Source organism: Sinocyclocheilus rhinocerous, unplaced genomic scaffold (genome assembly GCF_001515625.1).
Source record: "Sinocyclocheilus rhinocerous isolate Xijiao unplaced genomic scaffold, SAMN03320098_v1.1 scaffold66, whole genome shotgun sequence".
NCBI classification, from domain to species: Eukaryota; Metazoa; Chordata; class Actinopteri; order Cypriniformes; family Cyprinidae; genus Sinocyclocheilus; species Sinocyclocheilus rhinocerous.
Window position 1 is genome coordinate 388,528 of NW_015662934.1, and position 19,586 is coordinate 408,113.

The window sequence follows — 19,586 nt, forward strand, 5'->3', positions numbered from 1 at the left end:
ATAATGACTGTTTGCGCATTTTTGTAGCTTTTTGTCGTTTTCAGAACAGTGTGGTTTTTCCAGTAATGAGCATCTTTCAGATTTTGGCCAACATCTGGTTTACAAGCAAGCATGATTTTGCTCCCCGCAGCTTTTCCACAAGGAACGTGTCATTCATGCATAAAAAAGCTGCCTAGGTGGACAACCACAGTCAATGCAAATGAGCAAATTCACCTTCCAAACCACACGGGAATGAGAAAATGTATTTAAAAAAAACGCTGATTCATAGCTGAAGATGAAGCTGTCTTTTAACAGGCACACTGTGAAACAATGAAAAGCAAGTTGCGTGTCACCTCTACACCAATTTGCACAGTGGAGGACAGAGGGTCAAGAGCTGATTGAAAGCCCACGCTGCTCTCTCCTGAAGTCTGTTTACTGCAGAAGGCTGCTCATTCTCATTTGATATTTAAATAATGCATAAATGAGGCTGCCAGCACCATCTGTTGCAGAGGTGAAAGACATGATATGCATTTCCTTGATACTTGTGCGCTGAGGTGGGAGACACAACTGAGTGTCTTGTGGCATGTTTGCACAAGGACAGAGACAAGAATGAAGCTCGAGTTTGGACCAAGAAACTAAGGGATAAACCCTAAAGTGATTCTAATTCAAAGCCCACAACATTCACATCACAGCAGCCTTCTAGCATGACAATTTCTGTTGGTATGAATATAATAAACCCTCAGAACAAATGTCGTATAGCTAGTAGAGTAGGAGAGAAACACACCCTGTCCAGACGCGACTCGTCCATGCTCTTTGAATACTCCTTGAGTTTGTATTCCTCTCGGTCGATGCGGGAGCTCTCTATGTCAGCAGAAAGATGGGGCATGTTGGACACCCAGGCGACTGTTCGCTCAGAGGCAGGGGTCGAGGGGTTGAGGGTGGTTGGAGATTGGGAAGAGCCCTGAGGAAAAGAACACAAGATCATGTAAGTGTGGAAACTGATGTTTGGGTTGCATCTTCAATATTTACACTACAGTTTCGGCTTGGTAAGATTTTTAATGTTTTTGAAAGACGTCTCTTCTGCTCACCAATTCTGCATTTTGAGCATGTAAAAATAGTAATAGTTTGAAATATTATTTCAATTAAAAATAAGTTTCCTATTCAAATATATTGTAAAATGTAATTTATTCCTGTGATGCAAAGCGAAATTTTTAGCATCATTACTGCAGTTTGCATTGTCGTATGATCCTTCAAAAAAATCATTTTAATATACTGATTTGCTGCTCATTTCTTCTTATTATCAGTGTTAAAATCTTATTGCTGCTTAATATTTTTGTGAAAACTGTGATACATTTTTTTGTTCAGGATTCTTTTATAAATAGAAAGCGAAAAACATTTATTTAAAATACAATATTTTGCAACATTATAAATGTTGTTACTGTGACTTTTGAATTTTGAATTAAAAATGAATTCATTAAGTATTAAAAGTAATTACTAAGTATGCTGGTTAGTTTTATGTTACTACCAATTAAAGTTTTGTGCTTTCATCTCTGTTTAACAGTTTTTACCATGTTTAAATCCCTAGTCCCTGTGTAGCATTTTAGATTTTTTTATTTATTTTACATACTTTTTTTAGTCCCTGTGTAGCATTTATATATACACAGTATATATATATATATATATATATATATACACACACACACACACTATGTCTTTACTACTATGTGAACAAGATTTTTCCTTTGGTGGGTGATTAATATAGCCTTTTTTAAGAATATGCAAAACTATTATAACAAGATATTGTTAATTAAATGGCTTTAATAAACTTAAAATATTATTAAAATGCAAAGAATAAATGTGAAAAACTCCCTGTGTGGTATTTTATATATAGCTAAATAGATGTAACTGTTTTCTATTCAGATGGATAAATTATGATTTTTAAATTTATTTTACTATTGAATATTAAAAGTGTTCAAGTTTGATGTTGCCACTTTAATAAGATCCTCATTGTTTTTGTGTGTGATAAATATTATAAAAAAATATATTAAATATATATATATAAATATATAGTTTTATTTAATGAATAATTCGTTAAATTATTTCCCATTTAATGGCTTTAATAAACTTTTAAGGTCTCCAATTTTTCTCAAGACTTTCCTTCACGAGACTTTCCCTTTTTAAAATAATTTTATAGAGATCACACACAAAAGAAATACCTATCTGAAGGAAGCTAGACAAAAGCACATGTTTGATAGCAGGGAGAGTGAAGAATGGTTTCTGATTGGAACACCTGTTTGCTCATGGTAGGCTTGAGCAGATGCTGTTGCTGGATCTGCTGTCGTTCCTGATGTGATTTGGATTGCTGTGTGGACTGCGGCGTTCCGCCCTGAGAGCCCTGCGATCCCTGGCTCTCTCTGGTGGAGCTCTGCTGATGCGGCAGGCCAGGCGGGGTGCTGTCTTTGACGGACAGCTGCTGCCGAGGGCCCTGCTGCCGGCCCCCGAAGCCGGACTCCGGGGACTGGAGCAGGCTTCCGCTCTGCGGCCTGGTCTTGCCCGCAGGAGCGGCAGCGGCGGCAGAACTCACGGAAAGCTGATGCGAGGGTTGCGATTTCATGCGCGGCGTGGGAGGAGCCATGGAGCTTTGACGGACAGGCTGAACGGTGGAAGGAGGCGTGGCGAGTGATGAATGAGATGTGCCGGTCTGTGATGCCATGCCTGCCATCTGCTGCTGCTCCTGGTCATGAGACACATGCTTAAATAACAACCACCGCTTATTTCGAAATCACTTTAGCCAGATATTCAGTACAGAATGTACTAAATCCATTAAGTACAATAAGAATAAAACACAATAGAATGCTGCATGAGTGAATGAACCAAAGTTCCCACAGGATATGTCCATGCTTTTTTATTTGATAAACTCTGTGACCAACAAAAGTTTACGAATCACTACTGTCACCTGAGTTTTGGTTGGCTTAAAAGATAATTAACATTCAGAAATATGATCACTTTCACATCAAATTAGAACAAAACTTGAACTGAATTGAGCTGGATAATAATATCTTCTGTAAATCTGCCTTGAAATTGATTCATAATTGATGAACTTTGCACGAAATGAATTGAATCAACATTGAACTAAATTAAGCTGAAAAATTACACTGTTATCTTCTGCCATGCTGCAGAATATATCTTATATCTGAATCAGATTTGTTTTGTAATTGGAACTGGTTGTTAGTGAATTGAATCAACATGAAGTGACTTGCTTTACTATTGCTTTCTGAGGAGCTGTTTTATAGCTGAATTCAATTCATATTTTATATAGTGTTATATAAATAAATAAATATGACTAGACATTGCGTTTTTCAAGACATTATAAAGCTTAAAAAATCATGAGCCAGCTATTATGGTTGTATTTTATATCATAGAATAAAACCACAGGCCCTTCAAAAATATATATATATTATATAATTATAATTATGATTATAATATATACAGTATATATATATATATATATATATATACTTTTTTTACTTTGGGAAAATGGACAATGGGACCGAAAATTTCCAAAATATCAGGGTTTTTAGTCACTGTCCAAAATGTCACACTTGATGTGGACTTTTGTGAAGTCCACGAGACCACAGTGTCCCATTTATCATTTTATGATGAAGATGATGGTACTCTTTAGCTTCTTTGTAGCATTTGATCATGGTACCATGATGCTGTTACTCAGTATTGTTGTCCTGTTTTCCAGTACAAATATCTATACATTCTTAAATAAAGATATATTTACTTAAGAAGCAAAATGACATAAGATACTAAGTCTTTTTTTTTCTGAAAAAAAAAAAAAGTATCAAAATTAGGTAAGTTTACATTTAATACTAGAACAAATATCTGCCAGTGGAGTCAAAAAAATGTACCTAATTCAAAGGGAAAACAAGTTTATTTTTCTGTCCATGCTGGCAGATATTTGTCACTTAAATTTTACAAGTAAATGTATCTTGATTCAAGAATGTTTACATATTTGTACTGGAAATCATTTTTTTTAGTATAGAGAACTTCTATACTAATATCAAAATGATACTCTATCAACGGTCTTTCAAAAATGGTCAAGAAAGGTGCTCATCAAGGCTTTTGATCATGGTACCACCATATTTTCTTTGTGGAATAACTTCTACATTAAAGGGTTAGTTCACCCAAAAATGAAAATCAAGGCATCCTAGGTGTATATGACTTTCTTCTTACAGACGAATCCAATCGGAGTTAAATTAAAAATGGTCCTTGCTCGTCCAAGCTTTATAATGGCATGGGCAGGTGTTTTTGTTCAACAGTCCGAAAGAAGTACAATAAAGCGCATCCATCCATATTAAAACGTGCCTCACATGGCTCCGGGGGCTCCGTTTTTGTAAAAAAATATCCATATTTAAAATGATATTAACAGTTTTGTGTAACTTCCGCTAACTGTCGTATGCATGTTCACGAGAGAATGCCTTTCCGGCGAAGGACGTAGGATGTAGGCGCAGTGCATGCGCATGTGAGTTTCGCGAAAACCAACGTTTGTTTACAGGAGCAAAGGAAGCAAAGTTTCCTTACTTTTCCAAAGGTAAACCAGTCTCTTCTTGGCTTAAATCGAAATCCTCCAACATTTTTCTTTCCAAATCCTCGTTTTGTACTTTTAATTCGTGACCGACATTTTATTTTGCTGTCTCTTCTCCACACTTCCACACTTCGGCGTTCGCCACTAATCAGTGGTGTGTGCGCAACACATACGTCCTACGTCATACGCCGGAACGGCTTCCACCTACGACAGTTATCATAAGTGAAAGAAAGTTGTTTATATTGTTTTAAATATGGATATTTTTCTTACAAAAACTCATTGATGCACTACAGGAGCCGCGTGAGGCACGTTTTAATATGGATGGATGCGCTTTATTGGACTACTTTTGGACTGTTGAACAAAAACACCCACCCATGCCATTATAAAGTTTGGAAGAGCAAGGATAATTTTTAATATAACTCTGATTGGATTCGTCTGAAAGAAGAAAGTCATTTACACCTAGGCTACCTTGAGGGTGAGTAAAACATGGACTAATTTTCATTATTGGGTGGAATAACCCTTTAAGGCTTTGTATGATTAAATGAGGACAGGAGTTGTATTATTGGGTGAACTATTCCTTTAAGTAGAATTTAGGCCTGTGTCTGTTGAAACTCCCCTGAAAAACTGTTTGAAACTGTCAGCCGTTTGTTCTTTTTTCTTACTTGCCTTCTGTTTGTTTTGCCTCTGTTGTTTTAAATCAGATGCTCAGCTAATTGGTCGGGGACGCAGTGCGAGAGGCCGGCCCCCAAGAGCAGCCGCTCCGATAACACAGCTGGAGGTGAGCAATGAAGAGAGCTTTCAAGCTTTATAAAGAGCTCTCCTCTACTAATTCAATAAGGATTCAGTCCTTGAATTATTAAAATGAAAAGATCCGTTATTTCATCAGTCAAACGACACATCTGAATATACATCTGGGCTTCGTGTTAAATATTGGTTTAATATCTTTTCAGCTGCAGTAGTGTTTATTTAATTTCGCTTTGATGGAGTATCTAATAATTTCCTGTTCCTAAAGTTTGGAAGAGCAAGGATAATTTTTAATATAACTCTGATTGGATTCGTCTGAAAGAAGAAAGTCATTTACACCTAGGCTACCTTGAGGGTGAGTAAAACATGGACTAATTTTCATTTTTGGGTGAACTAGTCCTTTAAGATTAAAATGACCCAAAAGCCATTAGAAACGGTCAAGGAAATACCTGCATGTGCATGGAGATCTGGCGTCGCCCGTATTCGCTCTGGTTATGGCGGCTGTAGTCGTCGGGCTGCAGATACCTGCCGAGCGCAGTAGGTGTGGCCGGTTATGAACGTGGCTTGACAGCGTGTGTATTAACTTGAGGGTTAAAAGGAATCATTCACCCAAAAATGAAATTTCTGTCGTTATTTACTCCCATATGCTGTTCTTTTTTTCAATGGAACTTAGAAGTACAATTTTTATGCTTAAAAGCATGCTGCCATATTTATATTCCTTCGCTTTTTATGCATAAGAACAAAAGCCAGGTTTTTCTACTAATCATGTCTAGATTTTTGATTATATAAACATACAGTAGTATACAATATAATACATAATATTTAAATAATGTAAATAATTACAGTCAGCTTTTACAGGATAAAATTAATGTAACTGAATTCAAAATGAACAAAAAAAAACCACCATAAAAAGTAATACTCAAATAGATTTTTTAATGGCTCATTTAAATGTGTAATTATTACACTGTATAAAAAATTGCATTTAAAAAAATCACATCAAAATGATTGATGATAGTTTATAATTAGTTTGACATTAAATTTATAACATATTTAAAAAAAAAATTTTTTTTTAAATAAAGAAGACACCCAACTGTCCTAGTAATAATACATAATTGTTGAAATATTTCAACAGTTAACAAATAATTAGAATAATCTTTTAAGAAAAATTAATTTAACTGAATTCAAAATAAAAAAACACCATAAAAGTAGTTCATATGACTTAAATTAACTTTTTTTAATATGATTAATTTAAATGCCATTAAGTTACATTTAAATGTCATTTGTTTATTGTTTGTGCAAAATATTTCCATTGAAAAAAGTCGTGTATAATTTGCTGATTATTCTTTAATTTTTAGATGATATTTACAGCATCTTAAAAAGACAACAAAGTTGTCCGATTAATAATGTCAAATAAATTTAATTTAATTTATCAAATATAATGTTCTATATATTATAATATTTCAATAATATAATATAATTATTTTTTTTTACAATTATATAATATAACAAGAAATCATTTCCAACAGCTTTTATATTAGAAAATGTAATTTAACGGAATTCGAAACCTTTGTAACAAAATAAAAATTTTTCAAAATGTATATTTTAAAACCAAAGTACCTCTGAAATAGACTGCAAAAGCCAAATAAAAAAATAGACTGCAAAACCAAACATGGCAGGTGACTTTTGCATTTAATTTTTTATTTTTTTTAATTCAATCTGTTAAATTGTAAATTTTAAGAAGACCTTGAATATAGTGCACAGATAATATGGACTACCTTTACGGTGCTTTTTCAACAGCATTGGTCACTACAAAAAATGCATGTGATGCAATTTTGCATTTTTGGGTGAACTATTGCTTTAAAGGGGTCCTATTATGCTTTTTCACTTTTTAAAATTTTAGTCAGTGTGTAGTGAAATTATGTGAAAAATAATGCGTTTTTCGAACCACCAAGCATGAGAGCATGTTCTAGTACACCCCCAAAACAAAATCAAGACTTTGTAAAAGAGCATAATAGGACCCCTTTAATGTCAGGACCCTGATTCCCAAATGGTGATGCAAGATTAAGGTAAAGAATCTCTATCGTAAGTATTGACTGCACCCACATCATCTCGTAGCCCTCTTTCCATGCTTGGATGGTATGTGACTCTGCAGTAAGCAGGTCAGTGGCGCTTCCTTCTCCCACAGGAACAAAGCCAACCCTCAGATTTGCTGGTGAAACGTGTGCTAGGGAGCGAGCTGTTATTCACATGACAATTCGGACCAGACAGCACTGACCATAGTCATGAAAGATTTCTAAATGAAAGGGGCACCCCCCACCCTATCAGAAGCACTGTCCTATGGGACTTACCTTTAGGTCTGGATCAGTAATATCAGAACTGCTAGTACAGTACGCTGGACTGGAGCGGGCCAACGGGGGACGGGCGACATAGAAAACGTCTTTAGATGAGGCTTGGTGAGGATGATCGCGGTCTGCAAACCCCCCCATTCCGGCCCGGGACGGAGGGGCGCCGCCACTGGACATGGCAGAGGTTGGAGAGGGCAGGCGAGTGATCTCGACTGAACTATGTGAGATATGAGAAAGTTAACATGGAAAATCATATCCACATTCATTTTCTCTACTAGCAATATTCCTTAAGACATTCACTTAAACTCAGTTCCAAAACCTAGCAAGCCATATGATGTGATATATATTTTCTTGTTCTTGATTTTTAGTCAATTATTTATTTAATTAATTAATAAAAGAAACTTTTTATTTTAGTATCATTGATATAATATTATAGTTTGTTAATATTTTGAATTAGACTTTTGAAATTGTTTTTTTCTGTTTTCACCTTAATCTTAGTAAAGGTTTTAGTCATTTTGTTGTGGTTTTTAAAGTCTATTAGTGTATCTTTAATGTAGCATTTATTAATATTTATTTGTTAGTTTTAATTGATTTAGTTTTAGTTATTTTATACTTCAAGCTAAACTAAGCAAAAATTAGAAATGCTGGCAAATATCTGAAATAAAATAAGGTATATTATTTGATTTCAGTTTATGTTCGTTTTGTTTCAAGTATATGGTTTTAGTTTTATTTAACAATAATAACCCCGTGTTCGTAGAAGAATTAAATTAAATTAAATTAAATTAAATTAAATTAAATTAAATTAAATTAAATTAAATTAAATTAAATTAAATTAAATTAAATTAAATTAAATTAAATTAAATTAAATTAAATTAAATTAAATTAAATTAAGCAGACGCTTTTATCCAAAGCCACTTACAAATGAGGACAATGGAAGCAATCAAAATCAACAAAAGAGCAATGATATACAAGTGCTATAACAAGTCTCAGTTAGCTTGACGCAGTACACGTAGCAAGTTTTTATAAATAAAAGAAAACAGATAGAATAAAAAAGGATGGAGCAAGCTAGTGTTACGATGCCTTTTTGCTTTTGTTAATTGTATAATAAATAAAAAGAAAATAAATAGATAGAATACAAAAAGATTAGAGAAGCTAGTGTTTAGCTAGCTAGTGAAGCTAGAAAACAAGCAGTTAGTAAAAGAATAGAGTGCAAGTCTAAAAGTTTTTTTAAAGAATAGAATTAGAATAGAGTGTGCTAGAGTTAGAGGGTCAAATAAAGATGGAAATTAAATTCAATTAAATTAAACCAGTATAAAAAAAGAATATTCATTTTAATATTTGCTTAAGATTATATTTAACAATGTTATTCAATTATCAATCTTTTTTTACAATTCATTTTAAGTGACAGGGAAAAAAAATCTAAATGTTACACTAAAATAATTCCCATAAAAATAAGAATTCACAATTAAATATTTGGACAACTAAACTAAATGAATAAAATAAATTTAAATACAATATTCTAAATTATTTCATTGTTTTTCATTGTTTCATACAAATGTGATATTATAAAAGACAACATGTTGTTTCCTAAATTAAATAATTGCCTTTTATATAGTTACTGTACTAAAACCACAAATAATGATTAACAAAATAATGATTACAGTCTCTTTAAAATAGAATAAAATTGTTTAAAAATAGAAAGCAGAACGAAATAGTAAAAAAATAAATAAAAAATGAATTTTTAGCACCCATTGCACCTCGATTCAAGTTTGGCTAAGGTGCCTAAAAATACAGACTAAGTAGGCAGCTCACTAGGATTTGGAAAGTAGTGGTGACACACATACAGTAACATACCTGTTGAGGTCCCTCATCATGAGGTTCTGGAACTCAGATGAGACGCCCCTGTTGAAGCTGGGCCTGGAGAGCAGCCTGTCTGTCTGTCTCTCTGGAGGCAGTCTGTCCGTCTGATGACTGGGCTGTCGCTGGAGGTGAGGGTTACGAAGGGCCATGCTGATGTCATTTAGAAGGCGGGGCAATGGTCCGAGTTTGATGATAGCATCCTTTGGCACGGTAAAAACAGACCGAGGAGACCAAACTGATGACCGATCGCAAACGTAAGTAGACAATCACACTCATCCTCATCTAGAATATCAAACAGCATCTACCTTGCTTAGTTGTGCCATGACTTCCCACAAAAGACTGTGCAGGATCGAGAGCTCCCTTCCCAAGTCGATGTAGCCCTCAAAAGCAACTGCGTTGCTCACGCTGTCGAGATTAGAGATCTCGTACAGGAACTGCTGCATGGAGCCCCACTCCATCTCTAAAAACTCATTCATAAAGGACATGTACTCCTCCTTACTGCCAAACCTGTAACACATCGGTAAGGACACAGGGTTTATATGTTCCGCTTTGAATGTTAAGACAATGATAATGAAGATAATGTGACATGGTAATAAAGTTAGAAGACCTTAGAGAAGTGTGTACTGACTTTGAGAAGTTTGCAAGGTTCTGCACAACTTTGGCTATGAGGGTGAGTGTGCGTGAAGTCTGCTCATCGGGGTACTCCTGTGTGAGGTTGAATAAGGATGGCGACATGACGGCTGGACACAGGAAGCGCAGGAAGAGGGAACCACTGATCAGTCGATCTGCAATGTCTTCTCGTCCCCTCTCAGCGCATCGAACACGCCAGGACGCAAACACCTCTTTCAATTCTCTTGGAAACGCACTGGGAGAAACAAATAATACAGATTATTTCCATTTAGATTTTAGCAGCTGGTGTGATATCATATTTTCACTGCCCCATCATGTATAAGATATTAAAGTAAACAAAATAAAATGTCAAAATTCATAATGAGGGATCATGTGTATTGTTATCAATATAGTTTTCTCAATATGTCTCATAGAATTTTCATCATGCAATCTTAAGAAATATTTTTTAAAAAGATCTCCAATCGCAGATTTATAAAAAATTAGTTTTGCCTCTCAAACCCAAAAGCTGCAAAAATATCACAATGTATCATTTTTTGTATATACAATGTATCATTTATTTATTTATTTTTACTGTCCAGTGGTGTGGTGCACTTAATTAAATATATACAGATTTATTTAGTTAGTTAGTTTTATGTATTTATTTTTTGGGTGAATAGAAAGTTTGAAAAAGTTAGAAAAATAAATATTTTGTAACATTACAAATTATATAAAAAAAGATCAATTTAATGCATCCTTGGCGAGTAAAATTTTACTCGCCAAGTTTTTGGTTTTTAAATTTTATTTACATACAACTTTTTAATGGTAGTGTATCACAAAAATATTAAGCAGCACAACTTTTTTCAGTGATAATAATACTACTAAATGTTTCTTGAGCAGCAAATCAGCATATTAGAATGATTTCTGAAGGATTATGTGAAACTGAAGACTGGAGTAATGATGATGAAAATTCAGCTTGGCATCACAGGAATAAATGACATTTTAGAACATATTCAACTGAAAACAGTTATTTTAAATTGTACAAATATTTCATAATATTACTGTTTTTCCTGTGTTTTTGATCAAATAAATGCAGCCTTGGTGAGCATAAGAGACATCTTTCAAAAACAGTAACAAATAATCTTAATTATTTGATTGCTGCAGTACATCTTGCAGTTTTTTCAGCATGGAAATTTACAGATGGCACATCGATTTAAAAACTGTGTGAATGGCCCATGAAAGGATGGTCTATGTCAGCTCTGTAACTAACCAATGAGAGTTGACGATTTTGCAGAGTGCGAGCTCGCAGCACATCCGGAGGTTGGCTTGATGTTCAGGCAGCACAGAAGGTGGAGTCCTCATTGGGTCGACTTCACAGTTCTCCTCTGACTCATACAGCGCACGGATAAAATCACCTGAATCCAGATGAGACCATTAATGTGTGAGAGTACAGCAGCTGAAACTATGACAACTCTCCAAACAATCTGAGGAAGTCTCACCTAAAACGTCTTTGAGGTACTTATGCCCGATGAGTTTGAGGTACTCTTCTATGGCTTTGGTTGCCAGGGTGTTCTCTCTGAAGATCAGGTGCTCTCGATCGATAAATCGGTCCACCTCACACATCGCCATGTCTGAAAGAAAATCCTTGTGCAGAACAAAAGAAGAGACATCTGTAATCACTTGACAATTACCTACATATCATTAAACATAGTGAGTTGCCTTGTTGTCTACTGTCGACATATGGAGACAGTCTCCTAATCATGATAGAACCAAATAAGTACGTGATTTTTAGTGCTCTACATCGACAGCAACAGTGTTGTTATTTTTAGCAAAACTATTTCAAATTGCTTTGGTAATTGAAATGAAGTTGAAATTAAATATAAATAGTAGATAAAAACTTAAAGGGGTCATATGATGTTGCTAAAAAGAACATTATTTTGTGTATTTGGTGTAATGAAATGTTTATGCGGTTACGAAAATTAGAAATGTTGCCTTAGAAACTAAGTGAAGTTAACTATTAAACTACATTTTAAGCTGAAGTACTGAAATTGCTAAAACTAAAACTAAGGAAAATATATATATTTTTATATTTATAAAAAAATTATAATACAATTGACAAAAACACATAGCATAAAAAAAAAACTAAAAATAAAATTAAAAATATAAAAATATTTCAATATTTATAAAAAAAATACAATTGACAAAAATACATAAATTAATAAAACTAAAAATAATATGTAAAATAAATGTAAAAATAAATAAATAAAAAATAAGTGAATATTCAAAATATGAATAAATACTATAATACTGTGTGCCCGACAAATAATACTCGCAGAGTTTGATGTTTGAACTAACATGCGTAACAATACATATACCCAAAATATTAGATAAAACAGTCTTTTAGTATTTTTAGTATTAAAAATACTAAATATTTAGTATTTAGTATTTAATATTTAGTATTAAATGAAATACAGTATTTTTTCTGCATTTTCTCTGATTTAATGGATTTAAACATGGTAATATGTTGCACACACATTTTGATTCTCCAAAATGCGAACATAAAATTACACAACATATACACATATTAAGTAAATTATTACATTTTACTCTATAGTTTTTTTTTTCAATTATTTTCACAATTAAATCAAACATTAGCAGGTCATTAGCAGTCTGTTGTTAATTTCTTTCTGATTTATAGAATTAAACATGGCAACATGTTTTAGATGGAGCAGAAAGAATCTAATTGGTAGCTGAAAATAACTTTTCAAAAGTATATATAACTATTTCTCTCATCTCATCCATCAACCATTGCATTTACTTTAACTCAGTTTGGCACAATTCATTCTGGGATTCTCTTTGTCACAAAATTTTGGTGCCAAATTTACGTCAGGAGCATATATATGATGTCTTATGCTGTCTGATTCGGCAACTCACTAGGTTTTGGAACATACTAAATAGCCTACATGCAAACAAACATTATTCAACAAAGTGGTACCTTGGCCTTCCCTGTGCTCTGCAGGATGTGCACCAGAGCACAGGCCACTTCCTCTTTGCTCTTGACACTCAGCAGCGGCTCCAGAACGGCGCACAGCGTTCGGTAGTTGTTGGTCACATACTCTGCAAACTCTTTATACAGCTCCATCGGCAGGATGCTCATGGTCTGAAAGCGCGACTTGAGCCGCAGGGAAGCGTTGATGATTTTGCCCCCTCCAACACCGCCACCCTTGGCCAGGACGCTGGGCTGAATGACGGGGTACCATTGCTCCACAAACTGACGACCAGTGATGCTGGAAATGGGAATGCTAATCAAGCCCAGGTATGTGCTCTTCTCCTGTTATGATCAAGAAAATTGACAAAACAAAATGATCAGTCACCATATCAAGAGACATATCAAAGTCTCATCTTTTCATCATCATTTTAAATGGCAATGCCTTGAAGCATTATTTGCTATCAGTTTTTTTCTTATTTGCATTTTTTTTTTTTAACTGTTTTTGAGTCTATAGGAGTCATTTCTATCATCATATATTTTTATATACACACATACATTTTGTAGTAGTTATTAATTTATAAATAATAATAAATATAAATAAAATACTGTTAATATATATATAATATCCTATGTTCACATTTCTACTTTTGTTTTTTTGTTTGTTTTTCTTTGTGCTATGCAATGCTGTCTTTTCCTTTCTGTATCGCAATGACATGGTCTGTCAACAACTTTCGGCGACAGAACAGGTATGTAATCTAACAATAGGCACCGTACTGTAATACTGTATACTTTCTGAAATGCTTCATACAATATAACAGTATTCCACTTGCATTTTATAATATACAGTAAGTATACTTTAAACAGTGACATTTTATCTTACTCAATTTTGTGTTTTGCATTACTATATTTTTTCCACATAGGACTGCAAGACAACTTCACAGGGGTGGCAGAGGGCCCCTTTTCACACCTGAACAGGAGGAGGCTATTTGCACCATGGTTGTAGAAAACAATGCCATAAGACTAAGGGAGATAAAGAGTGCCATTATAGAGGACAACAACATCTTTGAAAACATCCAAACAGTCAGCATCTCAACCATTGACATGGTGCTGAAAAGACACCAAATGAATATGAAGCAGCTTAAAGCATGTCATCCAAGCACAGTTCACAATAATAGCGCTTTTTGGGTGGGAGTTCACGGGCCTCGATGATCCACAGCTTCAGAACGTTGTCGACGCGTCGACTGTTGTCCTGAGTGTGGGAAACACAGATGGTAAAGCCAACACAGTCATATCTGCACCATATAAACTGCAGGTGAGGGTGGTGAGGGGGGTTGCAGATCTTCAAATGTGTCGTCAAGCATGCAGACAGACAGCAGAGACTGCAGTGATTTAATGATCTGAACTTCTGTTAGTCTAACACCTACAGTGTGTCTAAAGTGCTGGACGGTCTCACAGAATGATGAGTCATTAGAACCATCAAAATGCCACTTTCTACTGGCAATCATAGATGCACTAAAAATACCCTGAAAAACAGATTTCCAAAGCTCCGGTCCTTTCAGTAAAAAATAAAGTGACGATAACATGCTACAGTCATGGTTTCAGATGGTAATACTATGGTATTCTGATATATAACATGTTACTGAGTGATTACCATATTCATATGCCAAGGTTCTTAAAAGATACAAAGGCAGACTGACATAAATCGACCAATAACAGTTCGTTCTTTTTACATGCTGTTTAGAAGTGGTACATTTGTAAGTTTGGAAGACTAACAGACTGAAAAACATTCAAATAATGTCAATTCACTGAACAGCTGTACAGAAAATACAGCTGGGAAAAAAAAAATCTGTAAATTCTGTTCATTCTAAAACAATAAATAGCAAATTAGCAAACTCAATTATTGTAATTATAATTATTATTATTATCATTATTAATATAAAGTAACTTTTCTGTTAATATATTTATATTAATATTTGTATTGTATTTATAATAATATATGTATTATTTATAATAATAATACATTTAAATGTATAATATTTATATATGATCTGAATTTCTATCCATCCTAAAATAATAAATAGCAATTATTATTATTATATGAACAAAGGATGTGTATTATGAATATATTTTCATTTATAGTATTTATATTTATATATGATCTGAATTTCTGCCCATCCATATACAGTATAATAATAATAATAATAATAATAATTTTAAATTACCTTCATATTAAAAATATTAATATATTTTAACTACATTATTAACATAATAATAATAATAATAATAATAATAATGTCTTAATATTTAACAAATAAAAAGTACTGATTGTGGATATCTAGTTTACTTGCTACTAAATGCCTTAAAACTTTGAATATATTTCAAAGCATTAGTGAACACATGGTGACGACTTCACACATTCATACAAAGCTCACAATGTATCTTATAAACACAATTTTGTTTTCTGTTGGACTGGTAAAGACCTGCACAACCTGAATCCCAAAAGCTAAGAATTCATTCTGATTAGTTGTAATTCCAGTTGTACTTTACAGTTTTGACGGTCAGTGGACAGATTGTGACGCCATCTGTGACTATATGTCAAAGAAACTATGGTTAACACACGTTATTCCTATGGTACATGTCCAAAATCATGGTATTATCATGGTACCATATGTTCAAATAATGTTTTTTTGTCAGTGAGTGCTTCAGTGGTTTGCTGTGAACTAATCAGTGATGCACATCTGTGCTTTTGTCTATAACTTCAGAAACTTCTTCAACTAATCAGCTAATAAACCAAACTAATGAACACCCTTGGTCTGTCCTCGTTTATTGTAATATTGACAATGCATCTGTTGCGAGATCATTTTTGGACGCCCGTGACATGTTCTCCACGCAACATGATTGAGCCCAAACTCCTGCTGCCTGAACACCTGGACGAGGCAATCCACAGCGCTCTCTTTCTAAAGCCCACCCATTCAAAACCCCCAAGACAGACACAGCTAATAGACATCTGCAGGAGGATCCAGTATTCTGCACTGGCCTTTGGGATAAATATTATCTAAGCATACCAGATTAAAAAAGAAAGCGTCTATTTCATTATAAGGCAGACCAGCACAGGAAGCCTTTTCAAGCTCATTCAGGAATCCCACAAATAGCAGTAGAAGCTAAAATGAGTGTAAAGATGGAAATGACAGGAGAGGTTGTTACTGGAGTGGACTGATGCAGTCATGGAAGAAGAGCGTTCCTCTTTTCTTCTTCTTCTTTACACTCACTTTGTTTGGTTTGACAGCTCTCTGCAGATTCTCTATCCATTTGTCTCGCTCCGCAGCCGACCGACAGGCAAAACACTTTGTTCCTGAAGCAGTTATCACCTAAGGAAAGGAATAATGAGTTTCACTATTTCAAGCATCAGCGTAATTATAATGATAAGAAAGAGCAAAACAAATTCCACAGGGCACTGGAGTTAATATAGTCATGCATTTGATGATTTAAGATGTCACTAGTGGCACCAAGTGAAACTGACAGAAAATTCATAGATTTCATTCGTTGTTCTTCATTTCATAGAATGACAGAGCAATAGATAGATAGATAGATAGAACGACAGAACAATAGAACGATAGATAGGAGTGTGATTCTTTGAAGCTCTGCATCAGACGAGTCCTGTGAGGGAGCAAGAACAGCAGGTCTGAGAGAGAAGACGCTCACATCACACTCCTACACGACGAGGTCAGTATACTTCATTTGATATTACACAAGTCAAGTTTCTTCGGAAGTCCTTTTTCTGTGATTTATGGAGAACAACATCAGCGTCTTTTTTTTGGAATAGAGTACTAAAATTTTTTGGGAAAAAAAGCCATTTAAAATTAACTTAATTAAAAAAAGTTTGTTAATGACTAAAATACTCAAGGTCGATTTGATTTCAGTGGTTAAGCTGAATTGTGGTTAATTAGCGAATAGTTTAGTGAATTCAACCCTTAATATGTTCAAAAAAGTTTTATTTGCATACATGCAGACAGGTTCTAATCAGTCTCAGCACAAATATGAGCACATTTACGCCGCATAACAACATACATATACATTTATCTCTCTGTACCTGCAAACACCCCCCCCCCACACACACACACTCACTCACTCACTCTCACGTCAGCCACGTTACACAAGGAAAGCAGGGACTGTCAAGCTACAAAAATGATAGTAAAGCAACAAAGAAGTACCATAAAAGTAGTCTCATGCACTATCTATCTATCTATCTATCTATCTATACATTTTCCCACACCAATTTTCAAAAGTAATAGTTTATTTATTTATTTGTTTGAAAATGATACATTTATTTAGCAAGGATGCATTAAAGTGATGAATTGTGACAGACATTTATAATGTTACAATAGATTTATATTTCAAATAAATGCTATACCTTTGAAGCTTTTATTAATAAAAGAATCCTTTAAAAAGTATCACGGTTTACTCAAAAAACAAGTAGCCCAACTGTTTTTACTATTGATAATAATAAGACATAATTCTTGATCAGCAAATCATCATTAGAATGATTTCTGAAGGATTGTGTGAAGACTGAAAATTCAGCTTTGCCATCACAATAATAAATTATATCATATAACATATATAAAGACAGAAAACAATTATTTTCTGTAATATTTATTGCATTTTGTAATATTTCACATTACTGTATTTTTATTTAAAATAATTTATTGGTGAGCATAAAATACTTCTATTTGTGGGTTTTCAGTGTATTGTGATGAAATATTATTTTTTAAATAAATATTTATTTTTCATTTATTTCTTTTTGTATTTGTATTACCATTCAAAAGGCAGTTAAATTACATTGCAAAATAATAAGTGAACATCAAAAAAAAAAACACAATCTTGCAATGAAACGTCAAACTGATCAGCTGGGTGCATTTGATTTTATATATTTTAACTTGCATTGTACATTTTATTATTTTTTTAACATAACCTTCCTCCTTTATTCTTTGATTTTAAGCAGGTAAGGAGACTCAAGAGCAGGCAGCATGAATGAAAAGTGGGATTATTCTTCTTGGAAAGCGATTTAGTAACTGAGACGAACAAAGACGTACATTTCTGTCTGTTCATCATCACACAAAGCTATCATATGAGTCACTTTTATGGAGTTTTTATCTTTTATTCAGCCTGACAGGATAAATCACCGTTAACTTTTACTTGTATGGAAAAGAACCACTTGGACATTTTTCAAAACTCCTCATTTTGGGTTTGGAACGACATGAGGGTGAAGAAATGATGAAGTATCCCATTCGGGGGAAGTCGTGGCCTAATGGTTAGTGAGTCGGACTCGTAACCCAGAGGTCACGGGTTCGAGTCTCATACCGGCAGGGATTGTAGGTGGGGGGAGTGAATGTACAGCGCTCTCTCCCACCTTCAATACCACGACTGAGGTGCCCTTGAGCAAGGCACCGAACCACCAACTGCTCCCCGGGCGCCGCAGCAAAAAATGGCTGCCCACTGCTCCGGGTGTGTGTTCACGGTGTGTGTGTGTTCACTGCTGTGTGTGTGCACTTTGGATGGGTTAAATGCAGAGCACTAATTCCGAGTATGGGTCACCATACTTGGCCACATGTCACGTCACTCACTTTCACATCTACACAAACAAGCTTTTGGGACGAGGTCAGTCAAAATCCAAAAGATAAGTGAGTTTTCTCTCCCAAATTCCAACGCATAATTACTGGCATATCGAATTTGTGTCATACTTAAGTTCTCAGTTCTCTTTGAGATCAGGTGGATTATATCACAATTACATCCCAAAATGAAAAACAGCATAAGAAACGCAGCCTTTCTCTGAGACGCTGTTCACAGCACTGAAATTCTGCCCCACGCTGTCACTCCAGCTGTTAGACTCCATTAGTGCATCATACTACCGTTCCAGTTAAGGGCTGAATCAAACGATTATATGAAAGAAGAGTTGTCTGTTTGAATTACTCAAAGCGGTCGGCAGCACGGCCTTCATTTCAAAGCTACAACGCAGCGAAAACTCCCTCTTTGAAAAGGAAACATCACTAAAGCTTCCCTGTCCGAACTGAGCAGGAACTTCAAAAACCACAACCTGCCTTTTTCTGGAAGACCACAGGCTGACCGTGGGTGAGCGTAGAGCTCTGAGCATGAATAAAAGAATGAATAAACCATGACGAGAGCACCTCAGCACCTGTCGGGATGCTTGAAGACGGATAATAAGGAACTAGAGAACGTTCCAGATTGAGAGATATTGAATTGGAGTGCAAACCGGAGCAGTTCATCTAAAAATGATGACTTGCTGAACTCTATTTTATTCCAATCTCACATCTTTAAATTTTTTTATGAAACACAAAACGACTCCTTCACTATATACTGTATATATATGACTATATGTGAATAATGACTTAAATTTCAGTGTTTCTCACACAAAGCTACCATACACTCTTAAAAATAAAGGTGCTTAAAATGTTCT

At 34.5% G+C, this 19,586-nt stretch overlaps 1 pseudogene; it reads right to left on the reverse strand.

The window, feature by feature from the left end:
• LOC107728448 (ras/Rap GTPase-activating protein SynGAP-like) overlaps positions 1-19,586 on the reverse strand; it is a 133,989-nt pseudogene that overhangs the window by 14,584 nt on the left and 99,819 nt on the right.